This window comes from Protopterus annectens, chromosome 2.part1 (genome assembly GCF_019279795.1).
Source record: "Protopterus annectens isolate FY-2018-M chromosome 2.part1, PAN1.0, whole genome shotgun sequence".
Lineage (NCBI taxonomy): Eukaryota > Metazoa > Chordata > Ceratodontiformes > Protopteridae > Protopterus > Protopterus annectens.
The window spans coordinates 575,692,741-575,717,755 of NC_056729.1; the positions used below are offsets into that span (position 1 = coordinate 575,692,741).

The 25,015-nt window shown below is 39.4% G+C and overlaps 1 protein-coding gene across 2 annotated transcripts in view; it reads left to right on the forward strand.

The window, feature by feature from the left end:
- Window positions 1-25,015, forward strand: part of EPHX2 (epoxide hydrolase 2) — a 3,146,492-nt gene that overhangs the window by 411,823 nt on the left and 2,709,654 nt on the right. The gene's annotated exons all lie outside the window — the stretch shown is intronic.

The following is a 25,015-nucleotide window of genomic DNA, read 5'->3' on the forward strand; positions in this document are numbered from 1 at the left end:
ATTTTTTCCTAGGGAAAAATTTGCTGCTTCAAAACACATACACACAACACAAAAATACCAAACAAACGGCAATCCACACACATATGCCTAAAATCTTACACCTAACCCTACACTAAACTATACACACACCACTAACGATCCACTTACCTTAACCCAAACCCTAACCCATCACTATCGCACACTCACCCGCGCCCTAACCCTAACTCAACTACCCACCCTAACCCTCACGTCCACACAATCGCACACTTACCTGACCCGCACCCTAACTCACCTAACCCGCCCTAACCCTCATGTCCACACAATCGCACACATGCTAACCTGCACCCTAACTAACCTAACCCGCAGTCAATTGCAGACTTACCTGAACCCGACCCGTATCTTTCAACCACAATGCTGCAAATACCGAAGCAACAGAAATGGACAACCAAATCTGGTTTTCTGTTGCTTTGATATTTTCAGCTTTTGCTGAATAGGAGTCGATATTAGAACATTCAAAGTTTTGAAACTTTGATGTTCTAATATAGATCCTAGCAATATTGCAGAAAATTAGAGAGTGTCTGAGCAGGAATACAACATTTTCATACAGGCTGCTTTTTCTGACAAAGACATATGTACAAAGGTATGTATTCTGCTTAATTTAGCTAGATCAGAGGCCATTAAAAGAGAACATTCATGTGTGTATGCACATGCTGTGTTTGCAGGAGAAGGGGAAGACTGCCATATAGTGGTAGTGGCTGAAATAGGAGAAGATCCAGAGTGCTTAAATGTAAATTTAGAGAAATGTGTAACCCCCAAATGAATATTACAATGGAAAAGCACTTATTTTATACAAGGGATCAAAAGCCTGGTGAAACATTGCAGCATATATAACTGACTTGAGAAATGAGACTAAAACCTGCAGATTTGGTGATTTGAGAGATGTTGATAAAGGACAGGCTTGTGTGTGGTATTAATAATGGCACATTGAGAAAAATTTTGCTTTGAGGCAGTGATTTAACGTTCAATAAGGTCATTGAGATTTGTTGGATATACAAGCTTACAGAAAAGCACACAAGTATGCTTACAAATGAGAATAGCTGTGGAAGGCACAATGACAAAGTTCATGTAGATAGTATGCAGCACGTGGTTAAAAGAAACAGGCCCAAGCACATGACAGCTACGGCAGGTCCTGTAACAGTCCTTGAGAAACCCCCGAGTCTTTCCAGCAAATTGCAGAGCATGCTCAATGAAGCATAAGGGTGAGTCAGCAAAGTCAAAACATGTGCCTCCACCTAGCTTCATAGTCAACTGTCATAACTGTGGTGGAAATCAGGAACCCAAAAGAGAAACGTGTTTAGCTTTTGGTCAGTAGTGTCATTCTTGCAATAAATGGCATAATTTCAAAAGATTTTGTAAGTAAGGCACATTCTTTTATTAATGAGGGCATTCCAAGAGGCAGGTTGATCAATTAGACAGCTGAAACCCTACTTTTTATGTTGATGGTGTGTCAGTGCTTGGCGAAACAGTTAATGCACTAGACTTGTGGGCAAAAAATGACATCTTTTGTACTGTTTGGATTAATGGGAGTCCTGTAGAGCTCAAAGTAGATGGTAGCTCAAAGTGCAATGTTATGTCAGTAGAAACATTTGTTAGAGTAAAAGCTGCAGAACAACTTGATTTGACAAAGTGTGAGAAGCCTATTGCTTATGGTGGTAAAGAGATTCAAACAGAAGGGTCAGCAGTGCTTTCATGTTATTTTGCTGGGAATAGCTATGACTTGCAATTTTTCATAGTCAAGAAACACGTGCAGTTATTATTAGCCCTCAGAGATAGCTTGAAAATGGGTACTGCTTTCATTTAATAAAGAAGTTCACCATGTAAGCTTGCATGACAATAGCTCAAATTTCATCTATACTATTTTGTCTGAGTATGCTGATACTTTTGCAGCAAAACTAGGCAAACTACCAATTGTGTGCTCTATGACGTCAGACTGAGAGTTCAGTCCAGTTGTCAGACCAGCACAGAAAGCAGAGCAGAGTCAAAGCCAAGCTAGACAAAATGGTGCAGCTAGCAGTAATTTGTCCAGTAAAAGAGCCTACTGAATGGGTATCCTCCATGGAAGTAGGTCATAAGAAAAGCTTAGATGATATCAGAATATGAATCGATCCAAGAGATCTGAAGAAAGCATTAAAAAGGCTTCACCATTCAATGTGCGCAGTGAAAGAGGTTGCTGTCCTCGTTGCCACTGTTTTTCTGTCCTAGATGCAAAAAGTTTATTTTGGCAAATTTTGCTTGATCAAAAATCTTCATTGTTAACCACATTTGGTACACCATTTGGAAGAGAATGCCATTTGGAATAAATTCTGCCAGTGTGAAGTATTTCAGCATGTGATGGAACAATTTAGTAGGAGGCAATTGTGAAGTCAAACATGATCAAAACCGCAAAAAAGTTCTGGAAAGAGCATGTAAAGTGAATCTTAAGCTGAATCCCCAAAAGTGCAAATTCGGGCTATGAAAAGTTACTTATGTTCACTTGTTTACCAGTTCAGGCCTATGACCAGATCCTTCCAAGCAAACAGCAATTCTCGAGATGCCAGCTCCAGACAATGTCCAAACCCTACAATTTTTTTTTTGGCATGATGAACTATTTAGGCAAGTTCATTCCAGATTTAAGCCAACTTTCAGCACCATTACATGAGCTGACATACAAAGATGTAATCTGGTCATGGTCAGAACAGCACCAAAGAGCATTTGAAGTCCTGAAATAGAAAATTGATAACCCACCAACTCTCGGATACTATGATGTTCACAAACCAGTTACTCTTTCCTGTGATGCTTCTATATTTGGTCTAGGCGCAGACATTGTTCAGGAGGGAAGATCAGTAGCCTATGCTTCCAGAACTCTTACCCAGACAGAGATGCAGTATGTCCAGATTGAGAAAGAGCTTTTGGCAATTGTGTTTGAATGTTTGAAGTTGTATTATTATATTTATGGTCAACCTATCCAGATCAAAACTGATCACCAACCTCTAGTTACTATTTTGAGAAAGCCTATGCAAACGGCTCCTGCCAGATTGCAATGCATGATGCTCAAATTGCAAAAGTACAATTTCAATCCTCTTTACACAAAAGGCAAACTTCTTTATCTTGCTGATACTTCACCTAGATTGCCCAGGAAAGCCACAGAACAGCATTACAAAGAGCAACTTGATTTTGAGCTCATGGAAGTGAGAAATGTTTCTTCCACAAGTCTTGATGAGCTCAGAACTCACCCAGCTTCAGATCCAGTTCTCCAGAAGCTAAATTTCTTTATCAGTTCAGGATGGCCTACAAAGCAATTTTGTTTACCAGTGGAAGTGCAACCATATTTTCCATGCAGAGATGAAATTTTGTCAAACAATGGTATCATCATGAAAGGTCCTAACGTGATTGTTCCAAAATCCATGTAACAAGAATACATCAAGATCTTGCATCATGGCCACCCCGGAACTGAAGGGTGAAAGGTTTAGTATTTTGGCCTTCAGTATCAAGAGATATTGAGAAAGTACTTTTATCTTGTTCAGTATGTACAAAGGCACATCAACAGAAAGAACCACTTCAGTTGAGACAGATTCCTGAACTACCTTGGTCGATAGCCACATATATTTTCTAGTGGTATGGTCAGCAATACCCGGTGTTAGTAGACTTATTCAAATTGGTTCAAGACTGACCTACTTCCCAACCTAACTTCCAGTACAGTCATTACTAAGGTGAAGAGTTCTGTCCATGGGTAGTCCGCACAGAGTTATTTCTGACAATGGTGCACCAGTTTACGGGTCAGCAGTTCAAGAAATTTGCAGAAGAGTGGGACTTTGTTCATATTATGAGTAGTCCTGAAAACCCTCAAACGGCTTGGCTGAACGTGCAGTTCAAAGTGCAAAACAGCTGTTAGAGAAATCCAGACGTGACAGTACAGATAATTTTCTCAGCTTGTTAAATCTCAGAAACATTTCTCGTGATAAACATCTTAGTTCACCTTTCCAAAGACTTATGTCGAAGCAAACCAGAACCACACTACCAATAAAGTAATTTATTGGTTCCAAGTGCTAAGAACAACAAAAGCCCAACTGTTGAAAAACCGTTTGCCCAAGAAGTCTTACTATGATAAAACCAGCAAACTGTTCTACTCGTTACAAAAAGGGGAGATAGCGAGGATGCAGACGTCAAATGTTTTTGATCTAATCTGCTTTGTGAAAAGTTTGTGTCATGTGTCGTTCATACATTGTGGAATCACAAGGAATGAAATTCAGATTAAATTGGAAGCATTTGTTACCAGTATATCCAAACCAGTGTTGCAGCACCTGGCCTGTGACAAAGACTCTTAATTCTCAGAGTGACTTGTCTAATGATCCTGTTTCAGGGTAAATTCCATCAACAATCCCCATTCCTTAGAAAATCCCTGAGACTCCTCAAGCAGAACATTCCCCATTGACTGTCCCTGTTGCTAAACCCAGTCCTAACTATTATGTCACAAGATCAGGTCGCATCTCGAAACCTAGTTACAGATACACAGCAACCCAGACATGACTGTTGTTTTTCTTTATTAGTGTCTGTATAATTGCATGCCTATTGAAATGTCATTGTTTATATGAGATACCTCAGTAAAGAGGGAGGATGTAGATCAGAATGGGTGATATACCTTTAAGAAGCTTTCCAGTGAGTCAGCACATGAATTCTTATAAGCAAGACGTGCAGCTTTCTCATTACTCTTTCAAAAATGACATTTATATACATTCATTAGTATATGACAATAACTGCTTTGCTATCATCCCTATTGGCTGGCTGACAGATGATTCTTATCTTTATTCATTTGCATTCTGAATCAACATGCTGCATTTGTTTGTGTACTAAAGCCAAGAGAAAAACCAATGTAGAGTAAGGATAGTTGGGGGATCCTTATTGTAAATTTGTATGATACTCATGAAAAAAAGAAAGACAATGGTTCACTGGATGCTACAAACCTAGGCTGGTATTTTAGTATAGAAATGTGGAATCAAAATGAATGAGACTGGGATCTGATAGAAAGACAATTTGGTGACACTATTTTTGGTCAGAAGGTAAGCAGACACGTTCAGAAGGCAGTCTATTTTTTTAGAACATAGGATATCTGTCAGTTATACTGTGTACATTAATGTAGGCAGGGTTTTACCTGAACAAGGAATATAAGCTATAGTTTTTTTGTACCCTTGAACATGGTAATTTAATGAGCACGTGTTGATTTTTTAATTCATATTTTCTGGCACTGTTTTGTTGTCAGTAGTCTTGAATTCAGAAAAGGATATTTAATCTTGTACTAGACAGAAGTTGATTCCATAAACTAGGGTTAGATTGTATAATGAATCTGTCCATTTTGGTTATGCTTTTAAATTTTTTTCTAAATGTAGTGTTCACATGCGTAAATGTTTTACAATTTCTGCATATGCCAGTGCTTAGCAAAGTTCTTAAGCACAGTTCTTTAAGAATATTAAATGCTTGTTAGTGTTTCACTCTTGTAAGTCTCTAGTTAACACTAAACAGATTAGCTGCCTGTAACCTAGTTGATAACCTTTAGTCCTTACTGATATCTTTCTAAATTTCTACTGAACTGTTTCACACATATTGATATGGTTAGTGAACATGCAGGAATAGAATGTTATTATATTTCAGTATTGTCTTTATTGGTGATTTCTGGAAGTTACATAAAACAACTAGATCCCTAGTACATAATTTGCTTAGTACAAAACCACTTAATATATTTGCTGAATTCTTATTAATTATTTCATTATATGTAAAGCTTAGGTTGCTCTGTCAAAGAAGGCCCCGTTAATTTAATTCATGCATGACACTTAACTCCTGCTGATTCAGAAAAAGTGAATTAGATGGGTGTTTACAGCAAAAGAACATAAAGTGGTTTTCTTGGTATTACATTTTTCTGCCATTAGACTAATCACTATTTTGAAGATGCTTAAGATTTCTTTGTTTTCACCAGATGTATATAAAACACTAATTTTACAGTTATCTGCATATTTCAACATCCAGCAGACAATTTTTGGAAATGTACTTAATAAATTGTATGTGATAAAGATTGCTCTAAATATGTAAATACCACAGGGCATTGAAGACATCTTATTTGATAAACTGCAACCATTATGTGCTTATAAAAACTATAAGCTGCTTATACAAACCAGTGTGAGGAATAAAAAAAATAGTTAATTTAATAGTTAATTTTTATGACTTGTTATTTGGACATTGATATAGAGTCATTATCAGATTTTCTGATCACAGTGAATTCAAGGCTACGTCAGATTATAATAGGGGCAATTCAGGCAGGTACCTGGGCCCACAGCTCTAGGGGCCTAAGGCTAGTGCATGAGTAGTAGGGTGCTGAACTATTTTTTGTCTTGATTTGTTTTCAAAGGAATGCTGCATTTGTTTACTTAACACAGATAAATGTCCTAGATAACTGCTTTTGAAAGCTGCTCATCCATAGCAGTAGCAGCCTATGGGGAGGTCAATCAGTTTGGTTGGATTTCTGGAGCAGAAAGCTGGTTAATGTTAGACAGTAAAGGGATGAGGTAATTTATTTTAAAGTCCTGTCAAGCTACCAGATACCAGCAGTAGATAACTTTGCAGGGAAACAATAGTTTGCTGTAGCATTTATTTTACTACAGTTGGACATCAAATTTGCTGTTTGTCTGGAGATGCAATTACTGACTGCTATCCTTTGGTCATCATTCTGTCATTGCAAGACTAATATGATTTTTGAAGTAAATCGGTATATTTTATTGTAGCTATTACTTCTATGAAACAAACTTGGAATTAATTTATTCTGGCCATTACTTTTAGCAGAAGTGGACACCTGGGGTATGTACAAGGTGGATTAAACTGCTGAGTTGAGATGGGGAGATGCCTATGGATGAAAGGTTCCCTACCTTCTTGTCATCCACTCATTTCAGGCTGCACGACCAATGTACATTTGTTGGAGATTTGAAAATCACCTGGGGCCCAAGTTACACTTAATCTGTCACTGCCTAAAGATGATAGTCTATTTACTTGAGCTATTCTGGACTTACTAAAGCAGCATAGGCAGAGTTATTAGATAGAATAGTTAGATTTTTCATTGCACATTTACATTTAACATTTGTATTATATAATACTATATGTATAACAGATACTTCAACTACAGTTGAGTAATGAGTGATACTTAAATACACAGTGAATTTCTGAACCTTTGTCTTTTGCTGAAAAGATGTCAAGCCTGCATAAACTAAAGCACTGCTAGAGATTCTCAGCTAGTTTGTCCCAAACACCCTTCCATTTGTTGATTTTCTTCTTTAAACCTGGTGATTTTAAGCTGCCCAGCCGTACTGTAAATTGAACTTGATAAGCCCCTCCCTTTCTACACTGCTGTTGAATTATTTTTTTGTCATTCCTTGTGGTTTTATTGAAAAGTGCATTTTGCCTCTCATTGTCTGTTCTACTAATTTAATTGCTGTGAATTCATAACTAGCTAGCTGTTGTATAAAGAATTGCATTTTTACACTCTAGCTAGCATTTATTATTATATCACGAGGTTAGTGGATTTTCCATGTAGTGCACTGGGAGGGGGCAGCCTGTTCTGTTTAGGTTGGGGAAACACTTGAGATTTCTGTATTAGTTTTATTGGCTGGAGGACTTATTAATCCACTTATCTTGTTTTTAGTGACTTTATAAATTCTGTACAATTGAGTGGCTCTTGGCTCATTTATACAAAGTGAAGTTGGCTAATCACACATTTAGAAGCTGTTTAAAGTACACTGCTGCATCTGTATCTTTGTTTATTTGTGGTAGCATATAGTATCTTTTAAATTTGTTTGTGGTAGCATTTCACGCCAGACACTCCTTTACAGAACTTTTACATTAGGGAGACTGGGATTATTCATCTAGTGGCAGTAGATGTTTACTCGGGCTATCTCAGCTAGGAAACGCACAGAAGGGCTCTAAGTATTTTTTGCATTTTTTTATACACTGTGACTGTACGTTAGTAGTTTAAAAAAACTAAACTGTCTGCTTTTGCTTTCAGTAACTAATTGTACTGTATTACATTGTATCAATTAGTTGTAGAGCTGTTGTAGATAGTTTGTGTGGCCTTGTTAAACTTTGGCTCCAAACTAGCTATTCTACATTAAGAAGATGCTTTTTTGCACCCTTGCGGCATAAGTGTTCTGATGTAACTTGTCTGATTTGGGGATTTATGGTGATCTTTCCTGATTGGTAGCTAGCTTAAAGCATGTTTCTCTTTGCTCCTTTTTAAGCCTTGCATATGTGCAGGTTTTGCATAGATACTCAGAGTTGTTAGTCATTTGGTGACTTTGCTACTGATTTCTGAGAATCTTCTTTCACATGGAGTAATCCACTACTGAAAAGATAAAAGTATTTTTTTCACTTCTCTATATACCGTGACTATGCAGTTTTTTAAGCTATTTGCTGTCATTTTTACACTTTATAGCAAAAATGTACCATCTACTGTTGCTTTAAATAGTTAAATGCACTGTATTACAGTATATCTGTTAATTGAGATGCTCTTTATCTTCCTTCCCTCACCACTCTGGCGGCGTATAACCCCTGGCAATGTGAGTGAGCTATGGGCCCCTCAAGATACAACCCAAAAGAGACACTAGCTGATTGTTTCCCTGTCTAACTCTACCAGCCTGCCAAATGGCCATCCCCAGCTTTCTCATTAAAATCAAACAGCATTGTGTCAAGGTCTAAACACACTACCACCCTGCCATATCTTCAAGAAAGCTGCAACCTGCCAAACGTCCATCCCCATCTTCTCTTTTAAATTAAACAACATAGGTCTCAGTTTGTATCATTGTTTTAACATTGTTTTTGCCTTGCCCTCTTCTCTGCATCACATCACCAGGCTGCAGTTTGCTCTCCAGTGAACTTCCTGTATTAACTTATTCTTAAATTAGTGTATCCCCCTTGATTTTTTTGTCTATACTTTCACTAGTTGTCCCCCAGTCTTATTTTTTTATCCTGAACTCTGAGTAAGTTTTTCTGCACTCTCTTTTAATCTGCTCAGGTTCTCTACTCCAATTGTTTTTGGGAACCTGGACTCCCCTCCCTCATTACCTTGCTCTCTAGTTATTCTTGGTCCCCAGCCGCTGTTTTTCCCAAGCTCATACATCTCTCCTACCTTCTTTAATTCTTCTCTCCCCCCTTACTCTGTCCCATTTAAATTAAAAAGACAAAACTGTATTTTCATTTTTTTCTCTACTCTTCATACACTACATAGTTGTTTTCTAACTTGTGTGCTAACCTTTCTGATTGTTTCTGATGGGCCCAGTACTTTGAGTCAGGTCCATTACAAGCTAATTCTACCAGCCTGCCCTGGCTTTTCCTGCTGTTTGCTTTCTTTTCAGTCCTGTTCCTCCCAACATGCTTTGCGGGCTTTAAAACCTCCTGTTAGCATTCCCCGCCATCTTTCTCTTCCTTTCCTCAGCACTGTGGTGGTGTATAACCCCTGGTGATGTGAGCGAGCTACAGGTACCTCAAGATACAACCCAAAACAGATGTTAGCTGGTAGCTACATTTTTGTTCAATTATATTTTATATCTATTCTCTGCCAAATGTCTGAAAACACTGTTGCTGATTGTAAGAATGTACACAAGTGCAATAGTCTTAATTAGTGACTGACCTTACTTTGCTCTGTTAGTTATTTCTGGCATGCTAAGTGCATGGCTTATAGTGTTAATTGTAAGTACACCTTGCTAAGCTAAGTGTTGTGGTTGACTATATTTACAGCTGAGAATTTTAGACGATTTGTAGGCTGGCATCACTGCTACTCTATATACTAGGATAAAAGCAGTTATGTTACAAATTATATTAATGTTCCTTCACTGCCAGTCAATTGCCTTGCTTTGCTACAGTCTAGGTGTTTCTACATTGGCTACTTTCCTGTATACTGCTGTCTCTTTTTTAATAGTTTGCTAAGACTACAGACTGTGGAAACTGTGCTTGTGTGTATTATAGATCTAGTATGCCAAATCCTTTGGATTAATGTATGTGGATACTGTTTATTAGATTGTCTTTATACAGTTGATTACACTGTATTTAATGTTGTTATACTATGTAATAGCCTAACACAACTGTCTCCCACATCTAACTGGATCTTGCCACTTAAGCTCATAAGTTGATAACTATGTTAACTATGTTACTTTACACAACCTGTATATGCTTCTTCTAACCTTCCTTTTTCTCAGATTGTGTCAAGGTCTAAACACTCTACCACCTTGCCAAACCTTCATGAAAGCTGCAACCTGCCAAACGGCCATCCCCATGTTTCTCATTAAAATTAAGCAACATAGGTCTCAGTTTGTATACTTGTTTAACATTGTTTTTGCCTTGCCCTCATCTCTGCATCACATTGCCAGGCTACAATGTGCTCCCCAGTGAACTTCCTGCATTAACTTACTCTTAAACAAGTGTCGCCCCCTCTATTTTTTGTATACATTTTCACTAGTTGTCCCCAACTCTTATTTTTTTTTATCCTGAACCCTGATTAAGTTTTTCTGCATTCTCTTTTAATCTGCTCAGGTTCTCTACTCTTATTGTTTTTTGGAACCTGCACTCCCCTCCCTCATTACATCACTCATCCTTGGCCACAGCCATTGTTTTTCTCAAGTTCATGCATCTCTCCTATCCTTTTTAATTCTCCTCTCCCTCTTACTCTGTTCCACTTAAATTAAAAAGATAAAACTGTATTTTCTTTCTTTTCCCTCTACTCTTCATAGCACTACATAGTTTTCTAACTTGCTAAACTTTCTGATTTTTTCTGAAGGGCTCAGTGCGTCGAGGCAGGTCCAACCCACTCCATTCTCCCTCGCTATGCTCGGGCTCTCTCAGCTCCTCTACCATACCATTCCCACCCACCCCTGACATCATCACATTTATACTCTATCCTCATTAACTACACTCCTCCCCTTCACATCATTACTACAATTAGGTTACTAAACCTAACCACATCCGACACCCATCCCATTCTTCAGCTACATATCAGTTAATCTCAGCTTTGCTAATAATTAAATGTCCCCTCTGCTCACACTCCATTCATCATGGCTCAATTTTACCTAAGTATCCCATTTCTTATTCTGCTTACTGAACTCTCCTCTTACCACAACAAACAACACTTCTCAAAAACTTTCCGTACTCATTTCCACTCCCTCAATAACCATAACATAACCTACTCCTTCTACAGCTCACCATCATAGCTCCTCCCATTTTCATCTGTACAAGGTCAAAACTCTCTCACATCCACATCAATGAGAAACTAAAATGGCTCTTCTATAGCCCAAACTCACTTCACCCACATCATCCTACACTCTTTAAAATGACTCTCCTCCTAGCTAGTGACATTCACTCCAAACGCGACCCCTCACCCCTTTAACTCAACCCCAGTATGTACCCCTCCCCATCCCTACCCCCCCAAATGGGTGTATATATTAACCATGAATGCTCTTTAATCGACCCCCTAAAATTGAAATCACATCTGACATGGCTTAGTGGTAAATCACTTTGTCTATGGTGTGCAGGGTCCTGGGTTTGAGACTTACAGAAGCTGTTTATTGTAGCTGGGAGGGTGGCCTAATGGTTAAGATATTTGCCATACAAACACAAGGTGCAGGGTTTGAGTCTCACAAGGGATAATTGGCTAGGCTTAAAATGGCTTGCAAGGGCAGTTAGCCTAGTACTAACCTATGAACCTATGAACTAAATCCAGAACACACAGAACAGCGATTTTTTTTTTTCCTCCAGGGACAAAAATCAGTGGGCCATTTTTGGGACTTTGCCATTTCCTCCACTGTGGTGTGATCTCAAAGTTGGTATATTTAAGTAGGGCAGTTGTGGGGGATGAAGCACCCCATTTTATTATGTGTTTCGATTTTTTTTTTTTCAGAACAGGGATTTTTTTTCCTCTGGGGGAAAAAAATCACTGTTCCATGTGTTTGGGATTTAGTCCTTTTGATTTCAAGGGGTTGATTAAAGAATGTTCGCTCTTTTAATCATTTGGGGATATAATATAGACCTGGAAACACATCCCTGCCTACCCCACAGTGCACCACTCACAAAACTCTAGACCAGTTCTCAATTAACGTGCAAAGCCTTCTCAAAAAAAAAAACACTGGCTTACACTGCCAAACACTCTCCTCTTATTTTAAGTTTAACTGAAACGTGGTTAAAACCACATATAGCTAGTAACAAAATTTTACCCCAGGTGACAACATATTTCGATTAGATAGAGAAACAAGAAAAGGTGGTGGTGTTGCAATTCTATATTCTGATCTATTGAATCTCACCCCTTACAAACAGCACTACCAAGCTTTCATCCTACTGAACTAATTGTACTAAATTGTCACCTGAACTCCCACAAAAAGTTCGCTATAGCCTCAGTTTACATCATCCCACCAGGAAATAACATTTCTGTCCTTGAAAATATACTTTCATGGCTGACTGATATTTCCTATGAAACTATCATTCTGGGAGATGTTAACATAGACTGGTCAAAACTCATGTCATCCCCAATATGTGCATTAACCTTCATGGTTTCAAACAAATCATCACATTCCCTACTTGTATTAATAAAACTTCTGGTACGAGCTGTATCCTTGCAGATACTAGTCTTTACCACTACCCCCACACCCTACCTGACTTCCTTAGTGACAACCTACCCATTCACATCCAAAGGCACTCTATTCCAGTACCTACATCGCACATATACAGAGACTGCTGTAAATTATCTTCATTTGACACTGATCCATTTAACTCTAAACCAGCATGCATTAACTGGTCCTTTCTTCACTACCCTCATGAAGCTGGGGAAAAATGTAACCACATTTTCCTCAACATCTTAGACTCGCTTGTTCCCCTAAGAAAAATTAGGATAAAAGCCCACCCATGCACCTTGGTTATAAAATAAATAAATAAACACATTCTCTTATGCCCAGAAGGGATACTATCTGGAAAGCCTGGCAGAAAACCATATCCATTATCCTATTTCAAAGCTACAAGGAAATTAGAAACCATACTAAAAAACAAATTTCCCAAGACAAGAAAAACGTTTATAATACAGCATAATTCAATCACCTCTCCAACACCCCTAAATTCTGGTCTACCATCAATAATATCCTACACCCTGGCAACCCCTCAACCCCAAACCCCTCCACTGATAATTCACCACTAGAGACTGCCACTCTGCGTAATAACTACTTTATAGACACCATCTACAAACTAACTCTGACCAAAACTCCAGTCTCCCTAACTCTTCCCCTTCTTCTACCTATATTAACAAAAATCCTTTCTCTCTTAAACCTGCTCCCACCTCCTACATCAAATATCTTCTTTGTAAACTTAAACCTTGTTTCCAATCTGCTGATAATCTACCTCCCCTCTGTCTCACGCTTGCTGCTGATTCCATAGCCTTTCCCTTCTCTATACTAATAAATAGATCAATTCAAGAAAGCACAGTTCCTAATATCTGGAAATCATTCTATACTATACCACTGCACAAAGGAGGTAACTCCACAGACCCCTCTAACTTTAGAACAATAGCCATCTTATCACTACTTTCCAAAATTCTAGAAAAATGTATCCACTCTCAACTCCTTAAATACCTAATACAGGAAAACCTTTTATCCCCTACCCAACATGGCTTCCAGCCAAACCACACCACTGCTACAACCTTCTTATCTTTTACTCGTACAGTTGCTGAGGCCAGAGATAATAGCCAACTTGCGTCCTGTCTCTTCCTTGACTTATCTAAAGCATTCGATACAGTGTCTCATTCTAAACTACTAACAAAACGAACTGATCTTAACCTCTCTACTACCACCTTACTAATAGACTACAATCTGTCTGATGGCTCATTTCTTCCTTCCCCCCTTCTTGCCTGTAAAAAGAAGGGTCCTCCAGAGTTCGATCCTAGGCTCCTTTCTATTCATTATCTTTACCAACAACCTTCACTCCGCCTGCAGCCACTCTACTGTCATCCAATACGCAGATGACTCAACCCTCATCACTTCCTGTGATAATATGTCTCATCTACTTTCTCTTACACAAAACATATTTAACACCATCAAAAAATGCGTTAATGAATACCAGCTTATCCTAAACCCTAACACACCTAAACTCTTACTCTTCCTACCAAAATCAAACTCGGACCATAAATCTTCCTTTTCCATCTCTTCAGTAGATAACACTATCATTAAAGCAGACCTGCAAACAAAACTCCTTGGCACCATAATAGATGACCAGCTAAAATTTGATCAGAATATTCACCAGTGTTTCAAAAAGACGCATCAAAAATTAGGATTACTGTATCAAAACAAAAAATACCTTACTCTTGAAGCCAAACTATCCCTAGCTAGGACATCCCTACTTGCCAGGCCTATTTTATGCTGCTCCCATCCTCACAAACCTACAGTCCACATTAATCTCACAACTAGAACAAACTTATAATAAAATCACCATATTTGTAACAATCCAAACTTATAGATCTCAACATTGCATTACATTAAAACAACTGCAATGGCCAGAATTCCCCACCAACTTCTTACAGCACAACTACAAATCACACACTCCATCCTATACAAACCTACTGCTTGTCCCTCCCTTTCTACACTAATTTTCTTCTTCACCCTCACCATATCTCTTAGAAGCTCTGACCAACAACTCCTTGACATAAATAAACCCAACAGAAATATAGGTAAAAGTCTCTACAACGTGTCTGTAGCCTGGAACAAACTTCCTAACTCCATTAGAAACCCCTCAAATGCTGCTCAGTTCAAAAAGCAACTAAAACTCTTTCTCTTAAGTTCATGAATCTGTCCTTGCCAGGAACCTGCTTAAACCCTCCTATCCTTTTGTCCGTACCTCATGTTATTCAACTCAATTCTCTCCCTCTCTAACAACTTCACAGTTAATATTCTTTTCAATCTCCCATTATAGGTAGCCTTACTAAACTCGTAATGTCACTACTAAGTATCCACTGCATTCTGTTAACAATGTAATTATGTATGTATGTATTATATTCTATTTTTTATTGTTACTAAAACTCTTAGATGTCATTTGACTCCTTCTTCCTCTATCTTTTACTTTCCTTGACTCATCTGTAAATACATACAGTACACATTCAAAAATGCCACTTTCTTTCAGTAGTACTTTTTTGAAAATGTATTTGTGTGCTCAATCCTTTTGTTTTTCTACACTCCTGGTTGTACTTTCCACTCTAACTACTATGTATAACTCAAGGGTCAGAACTAGGCCCAGTTTCATTCTCATTGTTTATCAGTGACCTGGCATGAGCTGTACTAACCAAAACAAATGTATAACAAGGATGTTCTGTTCTGCTCCCCAATGTGGATAAGCAGCGAGTTGTGGTTAGCTGTCTGTCAGGTGCAAGGATCCATCAGCCACTCAAGCGCTCAAGTCACTCCACCACAAGTACCAGTATGACTTTGTCATAGTCCATGGGAGGGTGAATGACTTGAGATGTACCACACTGGACTGTATGAAAAGAGACATGAGGTATAAGCCTCCAATAACTGTTAGCCTGGGAAGACATGGTCGACAGGCCATGCTGCTTGCCAGATATGGTCAGCACCTGTCTCCTCTAGGTTTTGGATATTGGCAAAGGCATTAGCCACCCCCTATTGTGCCTTTTTTTAGGCAGTGTCAAAATAACCAACCTCCCAAAATAACAAAGTCCTCCCTAGATAAAGAAAATGTACTGTTGCTTAATGCTAGGAGTCTAAACAAGAAATTGCACTCCCTGGAAGTATTTATCAGTTTGGAAAATGCAAACATCTGTGCAGTCACTGAGACATGGTCTAAAGGCATGGAAAGCACCCTGGCCACGTAGGGCTACAATGCCTTCCATAAGTTCAGACCACAAGCTGAGCAAGAAAGAACCAAAGGAGGAGGTGTATTCATCTTCATTAACACTAAGTTCACCTCGAGACTGGTCAAACGTATGACTCTCTTGAGCTACTTCATGTCCGATTAACTGTAGGCAAAGCCCCTTACCGTATCCATTGCTAGACATAGGTCCCCCACCATGAAAGAGGAAAAGCATACCTGGGCTTATTGGAGTCACTTGCCATACAGCCCGACATCTTACTCATGGGTGATTTTAATTATCTTACCATTGACTGGGAAACATGCATGACCACAAACATGCTGGCTCAGAGATTCCTGTATTTTGTATGTGCAAATGCTGTAGAACAGTTAGTCGGCACATGCAGAACATGGGAGAGTATTGCTTCATCCTCCAGTGTGAGTCCTCCCTGGTAAGATCAGACCATAAATCAGTCTCATTTGATGTAACTGCAATACCAGATACCTCATCAAGTTCAAAAATGCTTAAGAATTTTTCAAAGACAAACTGACGACTACTAAGTGATGGTATAAGAAGTTTCAAAGCCCCGTCAAACACAGATAACATGGACTCCTATGCATAGGTGTACACAAATGCACTGTATAACCACTTAAGCAGTCATATAGAATCAGATGTACCTGACCAGAATAAAGCCAGGCATTGCTGAAAAAACAAGCCACCCTTGTAGACCCCCTAGTATAAACAAGCTGTGCAACAAAAGAAAGAAACTAATGTCCAAGAACAAAAGGGAACAGGCTCAGCAAAGGAAGAAATCTCTCACTTGCTTAAACAAACAAATTGGAGATTTTGTCAAGTCCTCCATAGCTAATTACAAAGCAAAAATAAATGTTCTAGCTAAGGATAACCACAAGGCATTCTTTAACTAAGTCCACTCAACTGGAGGTAATAGCCAACCTGCTAGCCGACAGATTTGGAGCAAACTTCACCTGTCCCCCATCCCCTCCAGTCATCCCCCAAAGTATACCTGCCACCATTCTTCAGCCTGTTATCTCAAGAGAGCAGGTCATCTCTGTGCACTCCAAGGCCAAAAACATGGCATCAATGGGATGAGACAACATTCCAGGCTGCCTTTTAAACAACTTAAAACATGCTCTAGCAGACCCACTTGGATCCCTCTTCAACCACAGCCTGTGAACTGGCTAGGTTCCGATGGAATGGAGGACAGCAACAGTAATCCCTCTGCACAAAGGGGGACCATCAACCAAACCTTGGAATAGGCCTATAAGCTTGACTAGCTTAACAAACATATAGGCATACCTTTCAACATCTTGGTGCTAGAAATCTGGACAAAGCCTAAAAAATGATGGGACAAAGGCCCACAAATAGGAACAGATTTTAAATATTGCTCATATAAACTTAGAAATTTGCTAGAATAATAGGATTTGTGTTAACATGCATTTTCTGAAGAACATGAAGTCTGAAACTTAAATGTCCTTCATTATTTACGGATGTCAATCCTCAGATCATCCCAGTGATTTGCCATTAAATCACAAATTTTATGAGGAATAGACCAAGAATATGAGGCAAAAATCTGGATATTCTGAGAAAAGCTGGACAGTTGAGAGGTATGACATAGATGATCTCCAAACTCTGTACACAACCTAGTTCAAATTTATAAAGGGTATATTATGCCTGTTAAAATGGTTGACTTCTTCAAGAAAGCCACCAAGGGCCTAGACAAGGCAAAGACAGTGCACACCAAGTATCTTGACCTAGCCAAGGCATTTTACATGGGTCTATGTTAAATGTTGGAACATCCAAAATGTCGAACATTACATGGTCGAGACCAAATGTTTGACATTTGGATGTTCGAACATAAAAAAAAAAAAAAGAAAAGAAAACACAGAAAAAAACACTTTTAACAGTGTAGGCAGGGTGGCAAGCCCACCTGCACCCCCCCACCCCCCTACTTAAATATACCAACTCCGAGACTGCACTTCAGTGGAGAAGAGGGAAATTCTCCCTATCTGCGCTGTATGGTGCCATTGAAAGTCTATCTTCGAGCACTTAAAATTTCGAACGTTTGGTCTCGACCATGTAACATTCGAAATTTTGAGCATTCGAAGATTTGACAGGTACCCTTTTACACAATCCCGCACTCAGGTGTTAGAGAAACTAAATAACCCCTACATTACCAGATGAGTAGCCAACTGGCTCACCAACAGGACGGATATTGTCAAAGTAGGTGACTTAACGTCTAGCAAAAGACCAGTCACCAGTGGTGAACCAGAGGGTTTTGTGCTGGGCCACTTACTGTTCAGAAATCATTTCTCTGTAGTCCAGGTAAACTTGGATGGCCTGTGGCTGACCAAGTTCACTGATGATTGCAAATTGGGAACAATTATTGACTCTCCCAGGGATGTTAATATACTGCAGACAGGGTTAATGCAGAAAATGAATGGTGCCAAAACCATGATTAAAGCTAAATGCAAACAAATGCCTTATTATTCCCTTTTGGAAATCTGACATCCCTGCTAATTATATTATAGACAGCACCCTGCCCCCCTAAATGTAGACCCAGTGATACATTTATGTAATCTATCTAACATTTGTTAACTGGGAAAATTTAACGTGGAACAAAGACGATTTTCAGCGGAAGACCGGGAAGAAACACTCCAGATGCATGTCTTTGAACATGGGAGGAAACCGGAGCACCCGGAGGAAACCCACACGAATGCAGGGAGGACATGCAGACTCTGCACAGAAGGCACCCCAGCCAAGAATCAAACTGGAGAACCTCTTGCTGTGAGTCGGCAATGCTTCCACTGCACCACTGCGCCATCCAAGTACATGATCTGGATACTCGGATTGATAACCTGAAATTTGACCACCAGGTATCCACAGTAGTAAGGTAATCCTTCTATTTGGCACATCTTATAAGTAAAATCTTCACATCTAGATCTAAGGATGTTATAATTTCATTATATTCTGCCTTTATCAGACCAATAAGTGAGTACAACGCTCCCCTTTTGCGTGTACCTCACCAGACACCTGCAACAATTGGAGAGACCACAGAAGTTTCTCACCAAGAAATTACAGAGTACACAAAATGAGTCTTGCACAGAAAGACTGGAAGCCCTTTCACTGTATTCTGTCTCCTACAGGCTGCTAAGGGGTGACCTGCTCCTCGCTTACAGGACAGTCAGTGGCCTGGCCCTGATGGAAGTGCTCCACATTCATAAATCAATCTGCACAAGTGTCACTTGCTCCAGGGATCTTAACCTAGCCTCTGTCTGATATGATAGGGTCATGCTAGAGAGGTAGATGCATATCCCAGAGACTGCCACTTCTCTGCAACAAGTTTCCAATTCACATGAAACAGAGTACCTCCCTGACCCTCTTTAAACCCAACCTAGATCAATGGATGGGTAACTGCAAATTCACTCCTGGGGTAGTGCCCATGTCCCTTTTGGACGGAGGAAGTCATTATCAACTACTATAGACCATTACCTCTGGGGAATTTTACTCACCTCACCACTGACAATTAGAGCAACTCAGGATAAATATGGCTAGGCTTGTAAGGGCTCTAGGGCCATTAGCCTACTAACCTGCTATGAACCTATGAACAGACTACTTACTGTTCATAGGTTCATAGATTCATAGGTGTGTACTAGGCTAATGGCCCTGGAGCCACACCCATAGGATTACCCTGGCATCATGGCACCCAACCTTAGTTCCTAGTGCCTCTGTCGAGTAGAGCCACTGAAGTGATCCCTGGGGTGAATTTTCTATTTCCCATCCACTCATCAAGATTTCTGTTGAAGAGGGCCAGTGAGGTGCTCTGCTTGACATGTATGGGGAGTCTACTCCATGGCATGGGCAGTCTCTGGATTATGAACCTGTCCCTCCAGCATGTTCTGTTGATTGTGGTAATGAGGTTGAGGTCTCTGGAGCATGTGGTACGGAGGGATTGGGATTTTTTTTAGATGTAGCATTTCTAACAGAGCTGGGTCAGACAAGGCTTTGTAAGTCGAACAGAGATTGCCTCTAAGTAGGCGATATGAGACAGAGAATAGCTGGGAGTGTTTTTGAGTCTGTCCATATAGGACAATGGTTTAAGGCCTAGGATCCTCTTTGTGAGGTACTTTTGCAGCCTCTCCAGTTGTTGCAGGTGTCTAGTGAGGTACAACATGCCAAATAGGGCATTGTACTTGATGATTGGCCTAATGAGGGAAGAGTAGAGGGAGACAATGACCTCTTTCTTCCTGGATGCAAAACCCTTAGTAATGAGATGTGCCACATAGAAGGACTTTCTGACCACAGTGGCAATGTGGTTGTCAAAAGAGAGGTTGCAAGCTGTGTTCCCAGATCTCTTATAACGTCTTCTGTGTTCAGTGGACTACCATCAATGTGGTAATTCAAGGGAACCAGATTTTTCCCAAGGGGGATGACGACACATTTTTTGGCATTAAGCTTAAGGCCATGGTTCTGACACCAGTCGTTGGTGTCATTGAGGCCTTTCTGTAGGATGTCAACATCACTTGGGGAGTTAATAATAGCTCCCAACTTGCAATTGTCTATGAACTTTGTGAGCCAGAGTCCCTTCATGTTGGCCTGGACTTCTGAGTAGTAGATACCAAACAGGAGAGGACCCAGGACCAATCCCTGTGAGACTCCACTCGTGACTGGTTTTGCAGTCTGACTTGGGTCAGCTACTTTCACACTGTGGGTTCTATCTGTGAGCCAGTTTGCACCCCACATAGTGATATAGGGGTTGATGCCTAGCTTAGTGAGTTTTCTATGATTCCTGAGTGGGGAATGGTATCAAAGGCCTTGGCAAGATCTAGGTAGGCTGCATGAACCACCTTGCCTTCATCCACAGCTCTGGTGACTGACTCAAAGAAGTCAATCAAGTTGAGCCGGCATGATCTACCCTTCACAAAACCAAACTGTGTAGGATCCAGTTTAAGTACCATATTGTAGAGATGTGCCATGTGACATTTGATCAAAGGAGTGATTCGGTATTAAGTAGGGCTACTATAAGTAACAGTGTATCATTTAACTGGCAAGTATTTATTTAAACCCAGCACACCTAGAACTTTGGTAGGTTGCTACTCAGAATAGTGACACTTCTAAGGCTGCAAAACACTATTTTTTTGTAGGGGCAAGTCCGCCTTGAGTCCCAAGTTTGGGGGAATCATCTGCAACCTTAAACTGTATATATGCATGCCAGCTTCTAAATTATACAAACCCAGACAAGAGGGACAAAGTGGTAAAAGAATGCAACATTCACTTTTTTTCTCCTGACCTTAACTACCATTACAAGATGCCAGCAACCTTCCAGTAATGATGCTTTCAGCACTGATGAACTAGCCATTGATATAAAGCATATTTACTGCATGGGTTTTCTTTTTGATAAATTTGTTTCTTTTTTTTAAATAAGAGCCATATGATGTTTGACATAGGCCCGAGTGTTATCACCTCATAAAGGTGGGACCTCAGTTATCATCTCAAAGGACAGTAGTTTAAACGAGCAGCAGCTTTTATGATTCACTAAAGTGTTATAATGTAATTTAATCTATGCACCAGTAATAAAAATAGAAACAATATCCTTCTGACCTTCTGGCATCAAAGACAAATATGATACCTTCTGTGATGTTATGAGGTGGTGCCATCTGTACCAGGGAGAGTATGGCAATACATGTATACATATGCCAGCATAGCTAGCTGGAGTTTTGTAAATAATTTTATGTTATTTGACTGTCCCACTGATTTGTACAGATGTTGGAATTAAAAATATATTTGTGAAGTTACTTGTCTTAAAGTGCATCAACAGTAGATCCTGCTGGACAGAAAGAATGTATGCATGAATATTAGGTTGCATTGTTGTAACTGATCAGATGTGTATGTTTATCAGAGAACCCTTGAAGGGTGGAAAGTTTGAAATTGTGTTATAGCTTTCAGATGCTGCCACAGATCTTAGCAAAGCTCAGTGTGGGTATTGTACCAGTCAGGTGACCAGAGGTGATGTCATCCTCTAACCAGCATCTGGTTTTCTTGGAACTCTCGCAGCAGCACTTTGGAACCTGACAGGAATAATTTCTCCCAAGATATATATCTCACACATCCACACAGATAGAGAGACATCATCTGGCTTTTGCTGTGGTAAGACATTTTGCACACATCAGCTTGCCTTACCTTAGTAAGTAGTCAGAGAACAATAAGTCTTTAGTCTGTCAGAGTCATTTAGTGAGAATAGTTTAGTATTGTTTTCTGCATCTGTGAGAAACTATCAAACTGTATTATTTGTATATCTTGGTGGTTGAAAGTCAGTTGTCTAGTATATTCAGTATTCTCCTGTTTTCTATTTTATTATTTATCATTAAATATTTTAATACCTCTCATTATGGTTGGTCCTTTAGAGAATAACATCTTGAGAGTACTTATGCCTGTTTTAGTGACACTTCGGCTGCTCCTGAAAGCCTTGCTGCTTTGGTCACACCCTACAGTTTGTATTGGTATTAATTTTGCACAGTATAACTGGGTACCCTTTGTAAGAGCCTTAGGGTAGCTGACTAGTGGCAGTGTGATTACATCAGAGTCTGGGCAGAAAGGGGCACAGCTAGTATACTGGTGTGAATCCATCTTTGCTCTTAGTGACCGTTCCTCACTGGAGTAAGAGGTGAGAATTGAGTCTCCTTGATTGCTGGCCCGGAGTAGGGACCCGTCACACCTGCTAATGATTTTCATGAGCATTAACACCCAAAGAAACAATAGCTGTAGAGCAAGTACAGTGGTCAGTGCTGTTACTACTCCACAAGGCAGATGTACACTGGATAGTGTAAAACAGATAAAAAGAACAAAAACATCTTCAGTATAGCACTAATATCTCTGCAGGAGATGTTTGACATTCTTCCTGTTGCTGTGAAAGGTATAGTTAGAGTACTGCAGGATAGATCTGAGAATCACAAGAACATCACAAATGGCTACAAGGTATTAGTATGCTAATGCCTAATGTACTCTGCAGTAATGCAAATGGAAGCCAGGACATACATTTCCTTATTTATATAGACATGACATGTGACTGTCAGATGGCAATGTTCCTGGACACCATGGATGGCTGAATATAAGCAAAGTAGACACTGTGTAAAAGTTGCATCTTGTCTTTGCAATCAGTGTGTTAACTAAGAGCATAGTATGAAACTGCTTTGTGAAACCTATTTGAAATATAGAGGCAGAGATGTCTCTGATCCAACAGTGCTGTCAGGCATGGTGAAGATATACGAACAGGCAGTAATCAGACAAAAGAAACTGTAACAGATGAACAGTTCTAGAAACTTATGACACACAACAAATGTCAAGATACCAATTTGATTTGCTGTCCCAATACAGACTGAGATGTATGATCTTAGCTGAGAGACTTACACATTATAGGTGGAGAGTGTGAGAAAACATGACAGCATTAGCCGAAGTTTTAACATACACAAGTGTATTGTGTTAAAAAGTGGGTGTAGTGCCAAACTCAGCCTGACCTGCTATTCAACTGACTACTTTTGTATCCACCTACGGCTTCCCAAAAATCAACCACATTACTATGCCAGTGATGACTCTGCTGCTGTATGTAAAGAAGCTCTCAAATATGTAAAGAAAGAAAATCCATTGTGGGTTGTTTGTGCATGCACAGTTTTAAGATATATTACACACCGTGTTACTGCTGATGAAACTATGGAACCCTATAAGAAGTGTGCAACTGATTACAAGTCCCACAACTATGAAAAATAACGTGTGATTATTGAGCAAATAAACTGAATGTCTTTCTAAATTTGATATCATTCTATTAAAGCATTTTTGTCTGGTTATGCCAGCATGGGGGCTGTGCCTTTCATACTCCTGTCTGTTACATATTAAGTGTAAGATGATGAACAGCACAGGGAATAGAATACTCTTGAGGTACTGTGATCTTAGCCTTGGTATATATTTCCATTTCTTGCACTCTGTGTCTTGATATTTTTCTTGGATTCAGTAGCTGCTAGCTTTTTGTCCAAAGACCCATGACAAAACTACAAAATCTACCATTGAGAACAGTTTTATTAAAACATACCACGTACTACATTAAAAATAATTAACATGAAGATATGACTTCCTAAGGGTTACAACCAATTAACAGAACAACATTTATGCTACAGTGTGGAAACACTTACCTTCTGTCCTCATACAAGCAAGGTTAAATCTCACCACTCACTCTGAAACACACCACCAAACTTCAAAAGAACTGTACCACTGCTCACTTCTGGATGGCCAAACATCCAAAAAATGTGGGGGAGACAGACAAGAGGTTTAAAATAAGCCCCCTTATATGCTGTCCCAATTAATTAAGTACCCTAACCCCCATCAAACTGCTCCCTATTAAAATCCAAAATACTGGAAGGGAAGGAAAGAAGGATGCACCAAAACCATGCCAAAGAGAGGCTTGACAAACTCAAATGGTCTTATAAAACATAAAACCTCACCTTCTATAGTAATCCTGCCTCCCTTTCTTCTTGACTTTTAATCCTTCCCTCAGAAACTAAAAACCTCATAACCCATCAAACTTTACCAGTGCTGCCATACCCCCCTCATCAACCCAGGTATCTCTGAACAGAAACATTTGTGTGCAAACTGTATTTGTCATGGCCCCATAATTTTACACATATCAACTAACATTAGAGTGATACATTAACATACTTGCTACACATATATACAGTATGCAAACATGAAACAGTTATCACATTTATTTATCCGTGTGTATTGTGCATGATAGAGTGGCATAGAATAAAACTGAATATCACTGGTATGTCAATACATACATGATTCTCAACAAAATATGGTAATAGGTGATGCACAATAGGACAGGGTACTGTGACATGCATTACATAGCTGTATTGTTTGTCAAGTATGATCCCATATATCTATTTCTGTGCGCACTGTACCTTGTTGCACACAGCAACTTAAGAACATATGAGGATGCATATTCGCAAGATTGCTACATTTTTAATGTTCGTGCCTGCTGTACATATTGTAATACTAAAAAATGTAAATATAGCATCTCTGGTTGACAACAGTGAACAGACTGTGTGCTGTGCTATGGACACTTATTGTATT